The sequence below is a fragment of the Rattus norvegicus genome, chromosome 12 (genome assembly GCF_036323735.1).
Source record: "Rattus norvegicus strain BN/NHsdMcwi chromosome 12, GRCr8, whole genome shotgun sequence".
Lineage (NCBI taxonomy): Eukaryota > Metazoa > Chordata > Mammalia > Rodentia > Muridae > Rattus > Rattus norvegicus.
Genome location: NC_086030.1, coordinates 15,902,882 through 15,923,362, shown reverse-complemented (window position 1 = coordinate 15,923,362; position 20,481 = coordinate 15,902,882). Strand labels below are relative to the sequence as shown.

General features: G+C 47.4%; 1 protein-coding gene across 2 annotated transcripts in view; it reads right to left on the bottom strand.

Annotated features, from left to right (window-relative positions):
- Usp42 (ubiquitin specific peptidase 42) overlaps positions 1–20,253 on the bottom strand; it is a 51,320-nt gene extending 31,067 nt beyond the window's left edge. The window contains exons 1-4 of one of the 2 annotated variants that reach the window (XM_017598289.3): positions 10,269–20,253; positions 6,476–6,610; positions 5,326–5,475; positions 3,827–3,996 (exon numbers count right to left, since the gene is read on the bottom strand). The gene's annotated coding sequence lies outside the window, so the exon portion shown is untranslated. Of the gene's footprint in view, positions 1–3,826; positions 3,997–5,325; positions 5,476–6,475; positions 6,611–10,268 lie in introns of those variants that run through there. The other variant, XM_063271139.1, reaches the window with a different exon arrangement.
- Positions 20,254–20,481: the final 228 nt, after the last annotated feature.

Below are 20,481 nucleotides of genomic sequence, written 5' to 3'. Positions count from 1 at the left end.
TACACGAAACCATAAAATCCCACTAATGGATCTGCCTTAAAGCCTCAGATACTTTTTTTTTAAGAAAATCAACTCTGGGGCTGGAGAGATGGCTCAGCGGTTAGGAGCACTGACTGCTCTTCCAGAGGTCCTGAGTTCAAATCCCAGCAACCACATGGTGGCTCACAACCATCTGTAATGAGATCTGGTTCCCTCTCCTGGTGTGTCTGAAGACAGCTACAGTGTACTTATAAATAAATAAATCTTTAAAAAAAAAAAAAAAGAAAATCAACTCTGGCCCAGCAGCGGTGGCTCAGGCCTTTAGACCCAGTACTCAGGAAGCAGAGGCAGGCAGATCTCTGTGAGTTCCAGGACAGCCTAGGGCACACAGAGAAACTCTGTCTTGAAAAGTAAAACAAACAAAATCAACAGTGTGTGTGTGTGTGTGTGTGTGTGTGTGTGTGTGTGTGTGTGTGTGTGTGTGTGTTGTACAGTAAGGTGGTGTGAGCCATAGTACACATTTTGTAGGACACAGGTCATCCTCAGGTAGCTAGCTGTTTTTATTATCCACCATTTTTGATGCAGTGTTTCTTCATGGCTTCGTCATGGGCCAGGGTAAATGCTGTTGCCAGTTTCGAGATGGGTGTTCCATATTGGGTTTTTAACAGGTCTTCTTGGGACTTGGACCCAGGCTGATACTTGTTGGCAAGCACTTTGTCCACTGAGCCATGCCCAGAGCTCACCCAACCCTCTTTTTGAGAGTTCAGGCTAGCCTGGAACATGTTTCCTCAGCTGACCTCATTCTAACAAATCCTGTGCCAGAGCTTCCTTGGCTTTAGAGACTCAGACCCCCATGCTAGTTCTGAGTTTGAATTTCCAGATCCACATAGAAGAGAACGGCCTCCTGAAAGTCGTGGTGTACACACAGCTGTGCATGCGCAGGATAATAAATGAAATAAAATGTGTTTAATAATTGATGTTAAGTGGGGAATAGATGCAGTGGGTTCAGTGTTAGCTTATAATGGAGTCATGAGTCCTCTCCCCAACATTAAATATAAAGGACACAAGTTAGATCGAGCCTATCATCTTAGCATTCCTGAAACTGGGAGAACCTGGATCTGGGTTCAATATCGGCCTAGTGACAAACTGAGATTCCAGCCATCCTATGTGAAATTCCATTAAACACTCTCCATAAAAATCTGATGAGGGCTGGAGAGATGGCTCGGTGGTTAAGAGCACTGACTGCTCTTCCAGAGGTCCTGAGTTCAATTCCCAGCAACCATAATGGGATCTGATGTCCTCTTCTAGTGTCTGAAGACAGCTGCAGTATACATACATACATACATACATACATACATACATACATACATACGTACATACAAGAGTAAGTGGAGGGAGGTATGTGTAGGTTCACGTTAACCTCAAGTAATTGGTCCTCATTGTCCCCCTTTTTTGACATAAAATCTCTTGTTCTCTGCTGTGTAGGCAAGGCTACCTGATTCTAGATAGTCTCCTCGATTTCTGTTGTCCCTCTATTATGAGGGAGCTAGGGGTGCAGGTATTCCCCATTTTCTTGGGACTTGAACCATGGCTCACACCTGTTGGCAAGCACTTTGGCCATCAAACTGTCTCCCCCGTGTTCTTTCTTCCCTCTTTTTGAGAATCCAGGCTAGCACTTCCTGGTTCTCCTAAGGGGGCCTCCTGCCTAAGCATCTGGACTGCTGTTGGCCTTCAGTCTTTTCTTCCACCACTTTGTCCAATCAGATCTCCCTTTAACTCTGCCCAGTTGGAGTGAGACCTGTCACTGCATAATCATCTTTGTGGCAGGCCTCCTTCTGGTCCACGCCTGTGGCTGTAAAGCCTTTACCATCTCACCTCTGACATCAACAGTCTTAATACCCTACTGGCTCCTAGGAAAGGGATTGAGAGGGTATGGGATAAAAGATGAGCAGTATGTCTAATTTACCTCACGAGATAAGGAAGTGACTTGCGAGGCTTGGAGAATCCTTTTCCCACAGGGGAGCTCCTCCTGCTGGGAGGCCAGTGAGGTCAGTCATGGACCTGACCCAAGGGATCAGAGTCCTGGGCCCTGCTGACCTGCGTCCCTACTGGCCAAGCACACCAATGAGCCTCCATGGAACAAAACTGTGAGACTGTAATTGAGAAAGTGTATTTGTGCTTGGAGATGATGAGATGGCTCAGATGAGGTCTTTTGTAGCAGTGTAACCACTTAAATGAATCACCCAGACCCAAGCCCTTGAGGCAACAGGAAAGAACTGACAACTACGAGTTGTTCTCGGATCTACTGAGGTGACGCACAGTGTGCGCCTGGGCACACACAATCAATGTAATACAAAACCGTTTTAAAGGAAAGCTGTTGGATAAACTTGTGCAGTGTAGCCTAGCCCAACACTGCATGGAGGGCACATAGTAGGCCTGTAATCTTAGCTGCCAGAAGGGAAGGCAGCTGGATCTAGAGTTCAAGACTCATCCGTGGCCACACAGTGGGTTCTTGACCACCCTATATGGCTATGTGAGGCTCTGAAGTGCCATTTAAAGGCTCCCCTCGGACTGTGTTCATCTTTTTATTCTTTGTGCCTGTGCTGAGTTGGGGGTCACGTATCATGCCATGAGTGTGGGGGATCACAACTCCCTGGTGCTGGTCCTCACCTTCCACCTTCCCTTCTGTTGGGTCTCTGTTTCTCTGCTGTGTTCACCAGTTTGGACGCACTGAAAGCTTGCGGATAGCCTGTTTCTGCCTGGCATCCTGCCATAGAGGAGCTGGGCGTGTGCTACCTCCTCAGCTTTATGTACCCTCTCGGGATGCAGACTTGGGTCCCTAGGCTTGTTTGCCCAAGGAATCCTATCCTCAGCCTCCTGTTTGCCCATGGGATCAGGTCCTCAGCCTCCTCTTTCACATTTTTAGAGGCTGGTACAGCCTGGACTGTCCAGGCTGGCTTCTACCTGACAATCAGTTCTCTGAGCCCTTGAGGGTAGAGATTACAGCCTACAATAGGATATGCTGCTTTTGGCTTCCGGTCCCGTCTTCTGCCAGTTTTTGCAATCTGGGACTTCCATGTGACCCTGCGTGCCATGAAGCAATCCTCTCATGGGTAGGATCTGTGACGCTATAACCGTCTTACAAGTTTCCTTCAGGTCCCCTACAGTAAGCACTTTATCATGTCACCTGCAACATCTTTGGACATTTCAAGGTCTCTAGAAAAAGGGGGCTGCAAGGAAAGAAAATAAGCCACGGGTCTAGAGGACTTCAAGAAATGGAGAGAGTAACCTGTGAAGCTTGGAGAAGTCTCCTGCTGCAGGGGAGTGCTAGTAGGTGCAAGGGGCAGTGAGGGTCTGAACCTAGAGGCTCAGAGCAGTTGGGACCTGAACACTGAGGTCCTTATTGACTGAGCACACCAGTGAGCCTCCTGAGAGAAAAATGAAGGATCTTAAGAAAGGATACTGGGTGGATTAGGGATCTAGCTTAGTGGTAGAGCACTTGCCTAGCAAGTGCAAGGCCCTGGGTTCAGTCCCCAGCTCTGGAAAAAAAAAAAGAAAGAAAGAAAGGATACTGGGGAGAGCTGGTGAGATGGCTCAGCAGTTAAGACCAATGGCTGCTCTTGCAGGGGACCTAGGTTTTGTTCCGAGCACCCACCCAGTGGCTCAGGCCTGCCTGTAACTCTTTCCCAGGGGACCCACCTGTGATGGGCTGTTCCCTTTCCAGGTAAAACATGTTACCCATGAGCATCCTCCATCTAAGGCTGCTTCAGACCCCACTCAGGCCTTTACCCTTCCAGAAAGGGCTAGAGGACCACAGGACAAAAAATAAGCCAAGTGTCTAACTCACCTCAAGAAATAGGGGGAGGAACTTGGTGGGGGGTGGGGGGCTTGAAGAAGTCTCCGGCAGGGGAGTTCCAATGGGTGTGGGGAAGCCTGTAGTAAACCTGACCAAGAGCGTCAGCGGTCTTCGGAGCTGATGGTCTAGGTTCCCACTGGCCAGGCACACCAATGGGCCTCCTAGGAACAAAGATGCACGGTCATTAAGAAAGGACATTAGGGGTTGGGGATTTAGCTCAGTGGTAAGAGTGCTTGCCTAGCAAGCGCAAGGCCCTGGGTTCGGTCCCCAGCTCCAAAAAAAAGAAAGAAAAAAAAATTAAAAAAAAAAAAGAAAGGACATTAGGAGTGACGGAGCAGCTCAGTGGATTAAGGCTTTGCTCCCAGTCCACGTATCAGTGTGAACTATGCCTCCCCTCAAGACCCACGTGGGAGCAGACACCGGACACCCACAAGTTGTCCTCAGACCCAGTGTACGCTGTTATCCAGTTGCTGGGTTCATACCTCAAACGACCCATGGGATACAAAGTATTTGAATAAAAGAAGTCATAGGGAATACTTTCAGTTGGCATATTGCTAGTCTGGCATTCAGGAAGTCATTGGTCCCCCTGCACACAGTCTTCAGGCCTGTGATTCCGGCACTCCCACAGGTGGTAGCATAGGACATGGCAGTCTGAAGCCCTCCATGGAGTAAGGCCCTGGCAGCCCTGTGTTTTCATGAAGGCGGGGGTGGGGCACTAATGGTTCTCCCTCAGAAGCCCCACTCATCCCGCCTCAGGTCATTAGTAGTACTCGTGTGTCTCTCCATACATGTAGACGCATACACACTCAGCTGTGATTAGGCACATCATGTCCCGTGACAATATTTGGAGGACAGCGGGCATCATAGGAATAGATTCTACCCTTGCTCCTTTTGATCCAGTCCCTTTGCTCTGTGGAGTTTTCCCAGCTAGCTGTCCTGTGAGCTCCTAGACTTTTTCCATTTCTGCCTCCCAGGCAAACAGAGAAAGAGAGGGAATACCATTTGCCTGTGTTCCTGGGATCCCACTTTGGATCCTCATGCTGGCTGGAAATAGTCTTACCCATTAGAGCCATCTCGACAGCACTCTCTCCCCATTAGCAGTGAGGGTCATGGCAAGCCTCAGATTTTGTGTTTCCCAGGCAAATATATAAATAATAAGGTAATATATAAATAGAAAATCTCTGTGAGCTTCCTCAGTGTCGGGGTATCACATCCCGCCCTTTCAACCACATGTTCTCTTGGCCATCATTCCTGTCTTTTACAATTCTTGGCCCATCCACATCTTTTCCTTCCTGCCACAAGAATCACTACTTCTACATGTGGGATCTGTGCGTGTAGAACCATCTTCCTTCCAAGGCTTCTCTGGACGCCCTGGGGTATCCACCTTCAACATCTGAAACTCCAGGACTCGGTAGGACTCTGCAGGTGTCTAGGGGAGGAACTGGGGGTGGGGGGTGGGAGACAGATGATAATCCAAGTATCCCACTCACCTCAAGAAATGGGAAGTAACTTGGGAGGTTTGTAGAAGTCTCCTCCTACAGGGGAGCTCCAGTTAGTGGCGGGGTGGGAATGGACTTGACCCAGAGGGCCAGAGGTCCTAGGACCTGATGGCCTAGGTCCTTACTGCCCCGGCACACCTCCTAGGAGAAAGATGCAGAGTTGTCACCAAAATAATATCCTGGGCCAGTAAGATCGTCATTAGATTAGGGCCTTTACTACCATACTTACCGGTCTTTTGATCTTCAAGAGCCTTATGGTGCAATGTGCAATTCCCACATAGTAGGTGTCACCCACACAGTTGCTCCATATCATACTAGCACGCCCTTCCTACCCCCGATATACACAGTACTTTCAAATGTCTTTATGAAAAGTCATCCTGGTGATGTGGAGGTCAGTTGGTCCTTCTTAGAAAGCCGCTTAGCATGCTGTGGGTCGTCTATCCCCCCTAGTCTTGCATATAGGGCTCATAGAGCTTACCTGTGTGAGTCCAGCTCTCCCAGAGCCAGAGCCAGTTAATCACTAGCTCCGTGTTAACACGGTGAATTAACTACATGGGACTATGAAATGTCATCAGAAACTCTTATCAGAATCTCATTTCCATACTCTCTGTGTGGTGACATCTTAATGGGACATAGGAATTCAGCGGGGTCCCCAGTGACTAACTTTTCTGGAACAAAGCCTCTCCTGCAATACCTAACTTAGGCTAGGCACATACAGGCTTCCACAGAGGCTTCCTTCTCCCTATTGCACCATAGCTACTTCCTCCGTTTTAGATGTGCTTTGGGCACTCAGACTCTGCATCCTCAAGTTGGTTGTGAAAGGACTCTCTGTGCTCTAAACCATCTCTCCAGTACTCTCCATCACCTTGTGTTTTTGATGTGGGACCTCCTCTGTTTCCCCTGACTGGTCTGACTCAGTGCGTCTTCTGCCTGCAGACCCTTAGTGTTAAAATTCTTGATCTGCACCACCACACCTTGCTTTTGGACCCCGTTTTGATTCAACCTGAGATTCCTTATCTGCCAGGTAACACCCTGCTGCTGGGAGGGCTTTACCTCCCACTCCTTGGCATTAATCTGTTTAGTATCCCAGTGAGGTAGTACAGGAACCCAGTACACGGGTTAAGCCAAGCGTGTAACTCACCTTAAGCTATGGATAAAGATAACTTGGAGGTTCTGGAGAAATCTACCGTAGGGGAGATCTTCTTGGCGTATGTCCAGTAACGGAATTAATCACAAGGATCAGAGTTCCTACTGTCCACAAATACCAACAAGATAGCTAGGAACAAATATTTGAGCATTCAGTATCTTAAGTCAGTCACATTGCCCATTTTTAAAGCCGTTTTATAATTGTGTTCACACACACGCCTGTCTGTACACGTGCCCCAGTGCACATATGGAGGTCCGACGACAACTTGCAATGGTTGTTTTTCTCCTTTTACCACGTGGGGCCTGGGACTCGGGGTTGGCAGCAAGCACCATTACTCACTGCCCTCTTTCTGGTCCTCTTGCCCAGTTTGTGTACTGCTCACTTACTGTGTGTGAAACCTTGGTGTGTTTTCTTTGTCCTGTCTATGTCCCATGCATACGCTCATTTTCATGCAGTATTGTAACCAACATAGGACACTTTGTCCTTCATTTCTCTCTACCTTATCTTTTTTAAAATTTATTTTATGCATATGAGGACACTGTCGCTGTCTTCAGACACACCAGAAGAGGGCATCAGATCTCATTACAGATGGTTGTGAGCCACCATGTGGTTGCTGGGAATTGAACTCAGGACCTCTAGAAGAGCAGTCAGTGCTCTTAACCGCTGAGCCTTCTCTTCAGCCCCCTCTGCCATACTTTTTTAAGAGGCCCTCTCACTAAATCTGAAGCCCACTATTTTGGCTACACCTCTCTTTGTCCCTCTATTTCTGAGCATGTGTTCCTATGCATACCCATGCCTGGCCTTTACACGGGCATTGGACATTTTATCTCATGTCCTCTTGCTTATGCCATGATTGCTCTTACAGAGTGAACCATTTCCCCAGCCCCCAACCTTGGTTTTACTGGCATCACAGAAATGTTCTGCAGGAAGCCATTCTTCCCAGCACTCTTGGAGGTGCTAGCTGCTGCGTCTGGCTTGCAAGGCCACCTTCTGCTCCTGAGTTGTCAGCCTACCCACCCCATGCCCCTGGGCTACGTAGTTCTCAAGCCATACAGTCCTTCTGAGACTGTTTTAGTTGTTCTTTTACTTTTCACGTTGTAGCTTCTGGGTTTAGATGATCGCAATCAAATAATGGGTGTCAGTCTGTGTGCCTGGGGGTGGAAGGATGTTCTTGGTTGATGGAATTGCCTATGTGAAAGTAGATGTAAGAAGGCAGGAATATTTATAATTTCTTATGGCTCTGCAAGGTGTAAATCCTGTGTACTTGGGAGATGTATACCAAAGGATGAAAAGCTCGAGGTCTTTGTCTACTTCGGGTTACAAGATTTTGTCCACTACAGCCTAGGTTACATGACCCCCTATTTCCCAAAGGCCACCAGGGAAGGGCATTTCTGCTGAGTGGGGAGCTGTCAGTCAAACACAGCTGAAGAGGTGCCCTGCTTTGTGGCAGCCCTGTCAACTCCAGCCACGGGTGAGGACCCCAGCAGCCACACTACAGGCAGGGCTCAAGACATGCCGTGGTTACGGCCAATCTAGACCCCTGTTACAGCCTCAGAGAGCAGCATTCCTAAACTAGACACTCTAGATGACCCTGAAGTCACTTTCCCTGGGCCAGAGGAGGATGCTACTTCTATGTCCATCTCTCCCAGAAGATCTTCCGTACAAACTCAATCCTTCATCTGCACTGTGGACAGCAATTGCTGTAATACTCTTACAACACGTAACCTGTTACCTACACAACTGTTTGCCTCAGCTTTTTCAGACAGGTCTTCGCGTGCACTTAACCTGGTTGTGTAGCTACTGACCTCCCCAGCCTGTATTTCCCGTATGTTCAGATTACAAACATTGATACCTCACTAGGTTTAACTCCTGTTTAGAAGCAGCAAGCCACCGCCATCGATTCACGACAGGCCCATAAATCCTCTGCTATATTTAGTTTTTGAAATACTATGGCAGGCCTGAGGTGGTAATATGAGAAGTAGACTACTGGTTAGGGTCAGAGCCTAAAACCGTAAGCTTGTGAATCCCAGGATTTAGTCCAGTATGGTTCCTATTTTGAACTTGGGAGGCCCAAGTCAACTAGCCACAGCCTACCAGCAACTTACCTGCTCGCCATTTCCTCTCTCCTCTCCTTTCCTCCCTCCCTCTTTCTGAAACTACAGCGAAAGTAGCCCAGGCTCTCATCAAATGGTCTGTATTTCTCAGAATATCTCTTAACACACTTGCTTCTACTTCTAAGTGCGGGGTTGATGACATGGGCCATCGCACCAGACTTCCTATTCATGATGTCTGATTAAGACAAAAGAATCAAACCCAGGTGGCTCTTAAATATATATTACATGGATGTATAGGTGTTCAGGAATAAGCTAGGGAGGCATTCTGGACACAGCGCTTACTTTAGGTCACAGCAGAAATGACTGAAATAAGGTCTCATAGTTAAAAAGGATTTGAAACTGAAAGACAGTTTGCAAAGGCGGCAGGAGGTAAGGCCTCAGTTCAGGGACACACAGTCTAATGCGACCCTTGGCTGCCGCCCCCAAAACGTTGCCACTAAACTCTTCCAGCCAGTTTTCGCCCATGTGGGACCAACCCATTCTTCCCTACCGGAAGTGGAAGGGGCGGAGCCTGCGGAAGTTCTATCTCCACCAGGCACAAGAGGCCAATGTGTAACTTCCTTTCGGGGAGGGGACACTTCCAGTTACTGCGCCAGCCTAACCCTACGGATGCCGAGTGTGGCCAGCGCAGTGCGCCTGCGGGCTGTCCTTGCATCCCGCGCGCCGTGGGCGTTACTAACGGACAGCACCCGCCTCTGGGAGCTCAGATACAGTGCTGCTTCAGGAACTGTGGACCCTCGGACCCGGCCCCTGTTAATGTTGAAAAACCAGGAAATATGAATCTTAGTTAAGGACCGCGCGAGGCGTGTTGGAGAATATATTTCCAGCTCACCAAAGTAAAAAAGACTACTCGACTGCACAGATTCACAGTCGAGTTGAAATCGATCTGAAAAAAAGAATTGGTGCACGTTAATTTGAACCAAATCTCCCAAGAGCCAGGACTAAAGGATCAGAGCTCACCAAAGGAGATCACAACACGGGGTATGAGTTCCTGAGAACCTGTTGTAAATACGCCAGCTATTTAATGTCACTTGGAACCTACAAGTTAGCTAACAACCAGATCTCCTTCCCAAATGAAGGACCGTGGCTCAGGTTAAGTAAAACTTCATCCTTATTCACCAGTGTGTGTGTGTGCGTGTGTGTGAATATAATAAAAATTTCTAAACCTTGGCCAAAAATGACATTATTTGAGGACCCACTGTTATAATGGTACTAAAAGTATAAGGTTTTTGGTGTTTTTTTTTTTTTTCCTCATTTTTGAGATGAGGTCTTGTTGTGAACGGACCATACACTTGTGCTATTCCTCCTGTTTTTGCCTTATAGTGCTGTAATTAGAGGGCGGAAACACCATGCCCAACCTCCTTTGTTGTTTTTGTCAGACTGGGTGTGCTTTAGTTCAGCTGTGTGTAAACTTGGGATGTAGTTGGGGTTCATCTTGGGACCCCTGACCTCTCATCCTAAGTGCGGGAATTCAGCATTGTGCTACTGTCCCTGGCTAGGTGTTCATGTTAATGCTTTTCCAGAAGCTTTGGGTAGTTTCATGAAAAGGTTATGGTTTGGTTTGGTTTTTAAAAAAAAAAAACACAATACTTGTAATATATCCTCTGCCTCTTGTACTGGCTCTGAGGCTTCAAAGCTTGAAATTGGGGCAACCCTCTCATATTGGCAGTTACCTGTGGAAATCACCATGTGAGATGTCTTAGTTGAACCAAGGAACAGCAAGAGTCACTTTCAGTGAGGATCCCTTAGCCATTCACTGTTGGGGAAGTGAAGAAAGGCAAGCCAGATGTGGTGGTGGTACACTCCTGTAATCCCAGCACTTGGGAGACTGAGGCAGAAGGATCACAGACTTAGAGGCTACTCTCGACTGACTATGCTGTGTATTCTAGACCAGCCTGAGCTATGGAGTGATACCTTGTGCCAGAAAACTGAAAAGAGGAAAAATATTTTTAGAAAAACCACAACAGAAGTGGCTAGGGTGTGGCTCGGTTGTACACTGCTTGTCTAGGTCAGGCCAGGCCCTGGGTTTGACTCCCAGTGCCACCGAATCAAAAGGAGGAGGAGAGAGCAAAAAGTAGGTGTGCTCACCTGCTACGTCAGCCGAATGTGAGCTAACTGTCACTGTGTCGCTGAGGACCTACCCAGTGAGGGTTCTAATCCTGATGACATCACAAGTGTTGCCTGGTACCAAGTAAACAAAAATTTTACTGGCCAGATCTCACCCCAACATGATGCTTGAGATATATAATTTAACTTTTTTATTTATTCTTCCTGGGTCACAAATTACCCCTTAACAAATGCTTTTAAAGTCTCTGAAAGTTCAAATATCAGTGTGATTTTTTTTTCTTCCCTTAAAACACAAATGCAAGGGACAAGATATCTTCTCTGATGTCTTGAACTTATCTTAAAGTTATGCAGTTTTCATTCTGTGGCCTCCACCACCCAGACCAATCTCAACAGAGTTTGAGGAAGCTTGGCAAGGGTGGGGCAGCCAGGAGTTAACTATTGGTAGGCACCATCTTAAGGCTAGCAACTGCCATTTTTCAAAGTCTGATTTAAAGCACACTCACCTCCCTCTCCCTCAGGACTCACAAATTTGCCTTTCTAGTGCTGGGATTATACTCCCAACATGCCCACCATACCCCATCCTTTTAATTTGGGGAGGCCATTTATTATGTAGCCCAGCTGGCCTCACTCTTGGCTATATAGTCCTTAGTGACCTCAGACTTGAGGTAGTCCCCAGCCTTTACCACCCCAGTGTATGTGTGTGTGTGTGTGTGTGTGTGTGTGTGTGTGTGTGTGTGTGTGTGTGTGAGAGAGAGAGAGAGAGAGAGAGAGAGAGAGAGAGAGAGAGGGATGAGTCACTCTGCGTGACTACATACTTTTAGCCAGGCTTTGGCAAAAGTCTGGCACCTGACAGTTTTGTGACTCTATATTATGACAAAAGAATCCTTATAACAATATGTTTGCCTCTTGACATTGAGACCTCAAGGCTAAAAGGATTGACAGTAACTGTGGAAATCACCATGTGAGATGTCTTAGTTGAACCAAGGAATAACAAGAGTCAGTTTCAGTGAGGATTCCTTAACCATTCACCTTTGGGGAAATGAAGGCAAGCCAGGTGTGGTGGTACACTCCTGTAATCCCAGCACTTGGGAGACTGAGGCAGAAGGATCACTGACTTAGAGGTTAGCCTGAACTAATCTGTGTGTTCTAGACCAGCCCGGGCTGTCTATCACAGCATAGGCCATAACCTATGAAGCAAATCTTGATGTCATCACAAGCATTGCTTGGTAGCTAGTCAAATTAACAAAACTTTTATTGGCCAGTCTTCCCCCAATATAACATTTTAGTTTAATTCATCTTTACTTCTTCCTATGTCACAAGTTACCCCTAAACACTTACTTAAGAGTTTTAAAAGTAAAAGATCTGTGTGCAGTGGTGCGTTCCACCCCCAACCCCAACACAGAGATGAGAGGTGACAAGGTGATCGCCACCTTAAAGTCACGTAATATTCTCCGTGACAGGGATCACACAGACTGTTCTCGTTAGGGGGAAGGGACCTTTGAATGAGTATGGAAACCAAAAGAGATTACTGGGAGCTGTCCTGAAGGCTAGCTACCTCCACTTCTCAAGCTCTCATTGAATTACTATCTACAAAGTGCCCAGAACTGGTAGGGAAATGAAAGAATATAAAAAAGGAACATGAATAAGGAAAGTCAGTATATGGTACCTTACATAACACACGTATGTTTATTGGTCTCCCTGCTTCCAAATACATACAGTTTTATGAGTGGTACTATCTGTGTGTAGTGGTTAGTTAATAACCTTATGTAAATACCCAATCATGACTGTAGTAGCTACCTGAGTTTTCTTTTGACACTCCTGACTTCTAGTAATTTATAGAGCTGAACTTGCGATGCTAGCAGTCAAAGCCAGGGTCTCCTGCACACCAGGCAAGTCCCGTACCATTCAGCCACATCCCCAGCCTTGGGAGGGCTGATCTTAAGTCTACAAGGAGGGAGATGGAATGACCCATTTTAGGGTGTGTTGTTGGTTTTAGAGGAGACCAGACAATCGATAAGCACTAATGGGGACATAGATTACAGATCATCGTTGCTTTAGAGTTTGTCCTTGCTGTGCCATGAGGGAAACCTACATTTTATATAGGATCTGGATACAGAAGGTGGGCATTAGCCAGTTCCAGTGGCCAACTTACTCGTTCACCTAGATGTCTGTGGCACTCAGACTCATGGCTTAGGTAACCACTGTACTGAGCCAGACCCACAGCCATCCAGCGTGGTTTTGAGTCGAATTCTCAGATGGCTCATGATTTTGAACACTTTTCAAGTCTATTGGTTATCTCTATCTTTTCAGAACTGGCTGATCAGCTCATTGGAACTCATTAGACAATTGGGTTTTCTGAATTAATTGCATTGATCGTAGATCCAAATCCCAGGCGGGACTGCAGCAAAGATTCTAACCCTTTTGGCAATCGGTGTCTTCATTCCAATGTTGCTTTTGGTTTTATGCCATTCTGCGACTTGGGAGCAGTGTCTCTGAGTGATCGAGGTTCTCTTCAGGAAGGCCTTGTCTGTGGCTTAGAGTCTGTGTCCTACTTCCTGACACTTTCAGAGCTTGTCTTACGTTAGGCTCTCCCATCACCAGGGAGAGAAGGTACAGGCCTACTTTCACTTGTCTTCATGTTTTCCCAACACTGCTGTAAGAGACAGTCTTCTCTCCAGTGTATATTAGACACCTATGCCGAAGATGAGGTGACTTGTTCTGAGTGTTGATATCGGAGTCTCTATCCCAGTCTGTTATCTAAGTGCCTGCCTAGGGCAGGTGCCATGCTGTTTGTTCCTGTTTGTATCTTAGTAAGATATCTTGAAATATGGCCATAGCTCCGGCATTGTTCCTTTGCTCAGCACTGTCTTTGGTAAATAGGGTGGTTTTATTCACTTTTACTATTACTGATGGTCTGTGCCAGGCTGGAACTTGCTGTGCAAGCAGGGATGACTGAGCTCCAGACGCCCCTGCTTCTGTCTCCTGAGTTCTGGGATCTCATCAGCGCACCACCGTGCCCTGTTTATGTGGTGCTGGGGATTGAACCCAGGGTTTCCTGCATCGAGGTACACTATCAACTAAGCCACATTGCAGGCGCACTCAGTTTTTGAGACAGGGCCTCACAGTGTAGACAAGGCTAGCCTGGAATTTAGCCATAGCTGGTCTTGCCCTCAGCAGGCCTCATGCCCCAGCCTCCTAGTGAACCACCCTGGCCTTTTTTTTTTTTTTTTCTCTCTTTTTTTAGGAGCTGGGGACCAAACTCAGGGCCTTGCGCTTGCTAGGCAAGCGCTCTACCACTGAGCTAAATCCCCAACCCCCCACCCTGGCCTTTTTAAAAGTGATTTTTAAAATCATTCTGTTGCTCAGGCTAGTTTGAAATGTCTGAGCTCAAGTGATCCTCCTGCCTCAGCCTCCTGAGTAGCTGTAAGCACAGGTCGGCATTTTAATAACTGAAGTGACCTCTGGAAAGAAGCCTTGGACTTGTCCAGTGTGCCTCCTCCTCATGGGTAATTGCAGGCAGATGGCATGGGAGTGATAATTGTTTAAAACAGTCTCAATCCATACCTCAAGGTGGCCTCGAGCTTGAAATCCCAGTTTAGAGTGGTGTCTATCTCAAGTCTGAAGTCCCAGCAGTTAGAGCACTGAGGCAAGAGGATTTTATTTGAGGCCACAGCCTCTGGCTTACATGGTAACGTCTATCCAGTCTGGGCTAAGACTATGAGACAATGGACAAACTAATGATCTCATGATCTTCTAGACTGAGCCTCTGCATACTAGTATTATAGGTAAACACAAAACTACACACCCAGTTAACTTTTATTGTCAAATCTCTCCCCCTTCTTTTCTTTTCTTTTTTTTAGGTGTCCTTGGATGACCTGAAACTCACATCTTCCGGCCTAGCTTTGGACTAACGGGCAGGCACATGGCCTCAGCTCCGGAGTGCTGGGATTATAGGCATGTGCCACCATGCGCAGCTCTGTTTTGTATTTTGAGACAGGATCTTACTTTCTAACCCAGCTGAGTGACAGCAAGCCTCCTGGCCTCTAGAGTGCTGGGTTTTCAGGTGTCTAAAACCATACCCAATTTACTTTCTGTATCTTAGGATGTTTTGACATTTCCTGAGGCATGAAGGCTTGGGGGAGGTTTACGGTTAGGATGGGTCATCGTTTGGGGCCACAAAAACGTTCTCTACCAGGAGCGTGGCTATCTTGAACAAACTAACCAGTCCTGGGTCTGTATTCCTGACAACTTCCTGATTTAAGTCTCACACTCAGACCAGTTTTTCTCTTCTCCTAACTCACCCAGAGCCAGGTATCAGGCGATGAGCCACCACTTCTGTACCCAAACCCACTGAACTATTCTAGTTTGCCAACGCTGAGCACCTTGCTGTGCCCAGGTTTGCCCTTCCCTTAGAAATGCCAGCAAAGTCTCTACCTCAGACTTTCCTCCACATTCGACTTCTTTGTTTTAAGAGCTTGGGCTACTCTGCAACTTTCCACGTAGCCTACTGACCTTGAACTTGTGATTCTCCTGTGCCAAGCTCCTGAGTGCTGAGACTGCACCTGCACACTGAGCGTTCTCCCATCAACCTGTGTTCTACGTCAGACAGACTTGGTGCTCACCCTGGCCCTGCCTAGCCATGGGACACCCCCCTCTCTGGGTAGGATCTGTGACTGTAGAACCATCTTCCTTCCAAGTTTCCTTCGGGTCCCCTCCTGGGGCTATAAGAGCTTTACTACCCCACCTTCAATGTCTGCATCCTTAATAAGTACAAGTGTCTAGGAAAGCAGCCGTGAGGACACAGGACAGATGATAAGCCAAAAGTCTTAACTCACCTCAAGAAATAGATGAAAGAAACTCGGAGACTACTGGGAATTCTCCTCTTTGAGTTAGGATCCTCTTAGGGGGTGGGGGGCTGGCAACAGACTTGACCACAGGATTCAGAGGTCATAGGACCTGATGGCTTGGTCACTATCTGTCACACCAATAAGCCTTCTCAAAAAAAAGATGAGGGGTTATTAAGAAAGGATCCTAGGGGCCAGAAGGATGGCTCAATGGGTAAACTGTGATGACCCAAGTTCTATCCCCAAGACCCATACATTAGAACAAGTTAACTCCTCCAAGTTGTCCTCTGATCTCCACCTGTGCACTGAGGCCTGCATGCCCAGTGCCGACACAGGAGAGGACTGTGATAAAACATTTATAGAAAGGGCATTAGGTCTGAGGAACGAGTGCAATCGGCAGAGTGCTACCTAGTGTGCAGGAAGCTGGGCGTTCCTCTGCCAAAGCACATGAAGGGCAGTTGGTACTCGGTCCTGCTCTCCTGCGGGCAGGGTTGCTGGACCAGGAGGTGTCTTCTCTGGGGACACAGTGAGTCCTTTGTTATCCTACACGAGACCATGAAATGCCATTAAAGGCTCTCTCTCCCACAGAATCTGCCCATTCTCATTCTTTTTAATCGTTCTGTGTGTGTGCATGCGTGCGTGTGTGTGTGTGTGCGCGCGCGCACGCGCGTGTGTGTGTATGTATGTATGTATGTATGTGTCCAACCGATACATGACATAGTGGATGGATGTGTGCCACAGGGCTTCCCTGAGCCCCAGATCTTGTTTTTGACCTTTCTTGAGGTGGGGTCTCTTGTTTTCCTTTGCATCTGCCAGGCTAGCTGTCCCATGAGCTTCCAGAGAGCCCCCTCACTCTGCAGGCCGTCTCCTCTCTGCCTGCCCTCTCACCGTAGGAGAGCTGGGAGTACTAACACACTGCCCCACTTGTTGGGATTAGAGACCCACATCACCACATGCTGGTTTTGGCCCTCATTCTTATCTTCCACCACTTGATCCAATCTGGACCTCCCTCCACTCTGCCTGCCATGAATTAACCCCTCTCTAGGTGGGATCTGTGACTGTATAACCATCTTCCTTCTAAGTCTGCTTCACATCCTCTCTTGGGATTATGAAGTCGTCACCAACCCAACCCCCGCTTCTGCAACATTAGTATGCACTTCAGGTGTTGGGGAAGGGACGGGTGGGGCATAGGACAGATGGCAAGCCAAGTGTATAATTTACCTCAAGAAACAGAGGGGAGAGACTTGGGACTTCTCTCTGAAGGGAGATCCTAAGGGTGAAAGGTAATGAAGGGAAATGACCACTAAGGTCAGAGGTCCTCTGGCAGGAATGGCGTCAGTCAGCACTGGCAGCACAGCTCAGACTCCCGAAAGCAAAGGTTCAGGGCTATTCTTAGAAGATAGGAGGGCTGGGGCTGTAACTCCGTAGTGGAGTGCTGCTTAACCTGTCTGAAGCCCTGGGTTTGATTCCCCGGCACCGAATGTAAATGTGCCCCCCCCCCAATGCCTGTAATCCCAGCTCTGGGGAGGTAGAGGCAGGAGGAGCCACTGTGCTACACTGCAAGGTCGAGGCCAGTCGGGCTCCCTGAGTCCAGGGCTCAGAAAAGTTTAAAGAAAACCCAGCAGAACGAAGGGGGCGGCAAAGGAGCACTCAGAGGGCAGTGTCAGAGCCAGGTCTGCTAACTGCTGCTGCCTCTCCCCAGAATGAGGCCACAGCCCTCAGTCTCCCAAGGTCAGCTACAGAGAGCTGCTGAGACTCACAGCTCTTAGAGCTCTGCTCTCTCTAACCCCTTACAGCGCCAAAGCCCAGACACTCTGATGCCCAGACAACCTTGACTTACAACTTTTATCTAGTACCTTCCTGTCTTGTGACTCACACCACATAGACTGGGTCACATGGTGTGGATCTTATCCTTCAGGGTCCCCATCGTGGTGGCTCTTCATGCTCTCCCACCACAGGCCCCATCATGGCTGCTCCTGTCCATGAGTCTGTAACTCTCCCTTTCAGCTTGTTTCCTATGACCCTGTCTTTGTTACTATTTACAACAGGTAGCTTGTCTCTAAGAGTTCCTAGAGGAAATTCAAGGCTCTCTGAAATGCTGTAGAGACAGCCAGGGTGGTGCATCAGGACTTCGTGGGGATCCTCAGCTACAAGCCAGCCGGGGCCGAATGAATCCCTGCTTCAAAAAACCAACCTGAAAACTGTCAACAAGAATTTCGAGGGCTGGAGAGATGGCTCAGCTGTTTAAGGCTAGGCTCACAACCAAATATATAAGAATTTCGAGCAGGGAACTGTCAGCCATGCAACCCTTGCACTGACAAGTGGCTGCACTGTTAGCATCACAGCCCTGTCACCAGATCCTTAAAGTCACTGTCCAGGCAGCAGCTGCAGAGGTCACCAGTACAGACAGTCGGGGAAATCAGCAGTCTTGGCCAGAGAGGGGGTGATTCATCCTAGTAGCCAAGTGACTGATGTAACCTTGATCCTTGAGTGACAGACTGTATCTTTGATGTCATACACTATACCCTGGACACATAATTAGGCTGTATAAGCTTGAAACAGTTTTTAGGTCTTGAGATAAGGTCTGGACTCTAAGCTGGTATGTAGCCAGGGTTATGATTTTTTTTTCTTTTTTTTTTTTTTCGGAGCTGGGGACCGAACCCAGGGCCTTGCACTTGCTAGGCAAGTGCTCTACCACTGAGCTAAATCCCCAACCCTCAGGGTTATGATTTTTAAAACGATTTATTTTCCCATGCATTGTTCTGTCTGCATGTATGTCTGTGTGAGGGTGTCGGGTCCCCTGGAATGAAGTTATTGACACTTGTGGGCTGCCCTGTGGGTGCTGGGAATTGAACCCAGGTGCCCTGGAAGAGCAGCCAGCACTCTCAACCTTGGAGCTATCTCTCCAGCCCCCAAATTTATAGTTTGAACTCCCGATTCTCGCTTTAATCTCTAGACTGGGAATGTGGATGAACACCACGCTGCTTCTTTTGGTTGATTTATTGGAAACAGTGTTTCACCTTGTATCCTAGGCTGCCCTGGAACTCACAGCAATAGTTTGCCTCCTCTTCCGGAGTGCCAGGCTTAGATGTGTGTCCCCTGTCACCCTTGACTGTCTTTCTGTATCTTAGGATATTTTTACATCTTCCAAAGCTTTTAGGCTTGTGCAGTGTCTCTTACCCTTGCTAGGGTCACTGATGCCTGGAGTAAAATTGGTGTTGACCAGGAGCGTGTCTTTCAAATACAAACCAATCCAGAGTCTACCATGGAATTAATTTATTGTGTAAGTACAACAGTGGCTTCACAACCGTGTGTTCAAAGGCAGTGAAGCCTAGCCAGCATAGGGATGAGGTATGAAATGTTAGATACTGGTCTATCAAACACTGTGAAACTGATGATTATGGCAAGGAGTTCAGTCTTTTTGAATCCCACCTCCACCTTGTAAGGTTTTTATTCGAATGTTTTAATCCCTTCCCAACCTGGTAAAACCTTTGTTACACAAAGTAAAGTGGTGTGACAGCCCTCCTCCTGGTGCCCCTCATTTCGTTTGCTCTGATTCTTTTCAACTAGCTAACCAACAACTTCTGTGAGGTCAGGCCAGCCAGTGGGGACAAGACTCAGTCACCACCTGCATTAAATAAACACCAACTGTCCTTCCCAGCCTGGGTGCTTGCATTTCTGAGTGCTCCCTTTTGACCAAGAGTAGAGTTTGCTTTGGCTTTGTTTGGGTGTTCCTCCATGTGACCCTAGAATAATGTGCGGTTTGTGCAGGATTTCAGATGCATCTCGGAGAGCGTTCAGATCCTCTCCCTTGGAAGAGACGTGTCCCCTGCCATGTTGCGGCAACAGCTGAGGTTGATTATAGATGTTCTTTCACAGAGTAAGGACAGTCACTGCACCCTCACTTGAGTACACAGCTGGATGTAGTTCTGCCCTAACCTTATGTGGCCTCATGGTTGGCTTTTTTGAGGGAGGCGGACTAGAGTACATATAAGGAAAACGAGGTAGCGGGGCTCCACCTTGCATCTGTGGGGAATCTGTACTATACGCTAATGGGAAGGAGCCAGTGGGAACAGGCATTGCTTAGTGGCCCTTGCCCCTACAAGGAAAATTCTCACAGCAAATGATAAATTTCTTTGTTAATGTGATCATGTCTTGTGGTATTAAAGAAACAAGTAAAAAAAATTAGATATAGAAGTGAAAATATTTTGGTAAAAAAGGATTTGTGTGTGAATATTAAGGTGGTTGATGTTTCCAGGGCGTATAAAGAAAGCTAGAAAGCTCATTAAATTTGTGATGGTCTGAGGAAGTCATGTAAGGCACGGGAAGGATGAGAGACAGAGATGATAGAGGGTTTTCAGACGTTAAGCTTGAAGCCCAATACACCAATGTCAAGGCTCTGCTTAAGTCAAGGAAGCTATTGATCTGCTCTTAGTAACAAGTACAAGAAGCACTTAAAATGTTTGGCTAGTCAAAGTTTGTTTTGAAATGTTTGGTCTTTGCCCACGTTTTATCTAAATGTAACATGGCAGTTAAAAGCATTTCTGGGTGTCTGTGGTGGTTTGCATGAAAATGGCCCTTCTAGGTTCACTGGGAGTGGCACTGTTAGGTGGTGTGGCCTTGTTGGAGGACTTTCTACAAGGGTGTCACTTCAGGTGGGCTTTAAGGTTTCAGAAGCTTAAGCCAGACCCAGTGGCTCACTCTCCCTTCCTTCTGCCTGCTGATCCAGATAAAGAACCCTTTGCCACCTCTCTCCAGCACCATGTCTGCTGCATGCCGCCATGCTTCCTGCCATGATGATAATGGACTGAACCTCTGAAACTGTAAGCCAGCCCCAATTAAATGCTTTCCTTATTAAGAGTTGCTGTAGTCATGGTGTCTATTGACAGCAATAGAAACCGTAAGTGTTCAATAATTATACTTAAAGGCCTAAACTGATATGGTAAGAGGGATTTTGTTTTGGTGTTTTTGAGAC